Here is a 3,074-nt window from a genome sequence, read left to right as displayed (position 1 = left end):
TTTAATTCAATTTATAAATATTTACTAAGTTCTTATCATATTCAAGACACAGTTCTGGGCACTTCAGAAAAGATTTGCTGTTTGAGAGACACACAGGAAAAAGAAACAGAAAAGACTCTGGTGTTAAATAAATGTGAAAATATCTTGAAATACACACACACACACACACACACACACACTCACACACACACAAATACACTGGGGATTTTAGAAGAATTTCCATGCATTTGGGAGTATTTTACAGATAACATCTAACATGGTCTTTTTTTCTTAGGTTTTTTTTTTTTTTAATTTCAGAATATTAGGAGGTAAACATGTTTTGTCTACATATTTTGTTTTTGTACAGATTGAGTCAAAGTTGTAAATATGCCCTTCACCCCAATAGACGTGAGTTTACTAATACCCTCCTCTTTTCTCTCCAGATTTGCACTGAGATTTGCTTCTATATGTGCACTTAAGTGTTGATCCATTAGTTCCAATTTGGTATTGAGTACATGTGCTTCTTCTTGAGTACATGTTTCTCTTAGGAAAATGATTTCCAGATCCATCTGGATCATCACAAAAGATACCAGAGTATCTTTTTTTTTAATGGGTAAGTAGTCCTCCGTAGTATGCGTATACCACAACTTTTAAATCTATTCATGTCTTGATGGGCAGTTGGATTGTTTCCACATCTTTGCAATTATGAATTGTGCTATTGGAAACATTTGAATGCAGTTGGTGTTTTATAAAATTATCTTTTATCCTTTGGGTAATATACCCAGTAGTGGGATTGCTGGATCAAAAAAATATGGAGCACTTCACGAATTTGGGTGGCATCCTTACACAGGGGCCATGCTAATCTCCTCTACAGCATTCCAATTCCTGTCTATGTGCTACTGAAGCGAGCACCATCTAACATTCTTTGAACAATCGTTATTTGCTAGGCATTGTGTTAAACACCTCAAAAGGATTATTTCACTTACTTTTCATGATGTTTTCATGAGATAGGTACAACCAATATCAGTATTTTATAAATGAGAAAACGGAATCTTCGTGAAATAAAGTAACTTTCCTAAGGTCGCCTGTGTTATAATCAGTTGAATTAAGATTCCAACCTAGATAATATGATTTCAAAGTCTGAGCTGTTTACCAATTTATTCCCTTATCTTAAATAAGGATTAAAGAAAAGTCAGGGTCCATGACTCTGTATGTTTTAAATGTTAGACCTGTCACTTATTTAAAGCATCTGGCCAAGATGAAGCATATTCAAAAATGTGAAATTTTTATTGGTTTGGGTATCTGTTAATTTTTGTTGTCAAAAAATAAACATTAGGCATGTTAACTGACTGGTAGAGCTGGAATAAAAATAAAATTTCCTAGCACTTAAATGTATTATGTTAAATTTTCAGAAATCTGAAAGACAATCGGACTCTGCCCATCATTTTTATGAGTTTGAGCTGGACAGTATAGTGTTTCGTATGTCTCAATGGCGATGTTGTTGAGAAGATCTAGGTGCAAAAAGCAGCAGAGAGAAAGCAGGAGCCAGTTTGAATTTGAATCTTCTTTCTAAAAGCATTGCAAATTATGTTGTGGTTAAAAGTAATATGAACCAACTTACATTAAAGGAGAATGTAGACACATAGTAATTCATCAAATTTTTTGCATGAGTTAATTTTCAATAAAAAAATTGATTAGAAAAATAAATATTGTTAGAGAAATAAGAAAAAATCCTCATTAATTTCAAAACTTCGTTAGATCGTATAAGAGAGAAGTAAATAGTTTAATTTCAAGTGTTAAACTTTTAATTAACTTATGTGACGAATATTGGTTGAGTCTTGCCAATGTACTAGGAACTATTTTAGATACTGGGACTAGGAAATGTAAAGACAAAAAGCAGCCCTCCTGAAGTTTGTATGAATAAATAAATGTGGATGATGCCAGATAGTGATAAGTGCACGGAGGAAATTATAAGAAGTGACTTCTTCAAATAGACAGGATCAGGAAGACCATGAAATTCTGCGCTGACCAGGGATCATGCTATTTTTTGCTTCTATGTCTTCACACATTCCATGATAAGATATGTGACCAAGAAACCATCAGGATCAGAGGACATAAAGAGCCATTTGCCTTTGGGGCATGGGATTATGTGACTTCACAATTATTTTGTCACTAACACTTGCAGATTTGATTCTGTCTATATCAGCTGGGTTACAGTGCATTAAAACCACCCATTTTTCTTGTAGTAGAGGAATTTATGAGTTTATTGTCCATTATTGCGTAGGTGAAGGGCTTACATGTTACTATCCAGAGGAAGTACTTTAAGAGCAGAGGAGAGAGTGAGATTAATGTAATATGTAGGTCATCCATCAGAAATAAATTTGGGGGCAAAGCAAGCAATTGTTACTGAAAGTTAGAAGTAATCGAGTTTATGTTTGTACTTAGTACTAAATTTATATTTCTGGTGGCAGCAGATTTCCTGTGACCATTGTCCATGTGAAGAGACCGATTTAATACTTCCCTTTGAAAGGTGTTCCTGCTGCAATCCTTGAAATCTGTAGACTATGGATATCGTGTCATATACATGCATAGAGAGTGAACACTTTACCTAATGGAGATACTTCAAGGGGGAAAAGAGCAACAAAAACATTTCTATGGACAAAATGGGATTCTTATTTGGAGGCAGGTAGATAGCCAAACGACTGGAGGGATGGAGTAGCTGACATGTTTCTCTGGCCGGAATATTTTAGAAGTTGGTATTCATTTAAGAAATGGAGTAATACAATTTCTGACCTTTCTCTTGTTTCTTATAACAGAGTATGTAAGTTAATTAAAGGGAAAAATTTTAAAAGTAAAATTATAAAAGAGCAGTGCATCATTGCAAGTTGTTGACCAGATTTTGGGCATCTAAGTGGGCATAATGGATGTCAATCTTGGTGACAAGAAGTCTCACATGGGTCTAGCTTCCCTCCTCAGGTGTTGTCCTGGCCCAAGAGCTCCAGGTGATTTGGCAACTTCTTTCAATAGGAGCCAGTGCAGGAAAAAGAAACTATTTCAGACTGAGGTTTTAAATGTTATAATTTTTCCATAAAATA

At 34.6% G+C, this 3,074-nt stretch overlaps 1 non-coding gene across 1 annotated transcript; it reads right to left on the bottom strand.

Annotated features, from left to right (window-relative positions):
- Nucleotides 1-784: 784 nt before the first annotated feature.
- On the bottom strand, nt 785-891 carry LOC128592585 (U6 spliceosomal RNA). The gene has a single exon (XR_008381939.1). It is a non-coding gene; the product is annotated as a U6 spliceosomal RNA (small nuclear RNA).
- Nucleotides 892-3,074: the final 2,183 nt, after the last annotated feature.

This window comes from Nycticebus coucang, chromosome 1, assembly GCF_027406575.1.
Source record: "Nycticebus coucang isolate mNycCou1 chromosome 1, mNycCou1.pri, whole genome shotgun sequence".
Classification (NCBI taxonomy): domain Eukaryota; kingdom Metazoa; phylum Chordata; class Mammalia; order Primates; family Lorisidae; genus Nycticebus; species Nycticebus coucang.
Note: the sequence above shows the minus strand (reverse complement) of the source record. Positions and strands in the feature narration are given on the sequence as shown.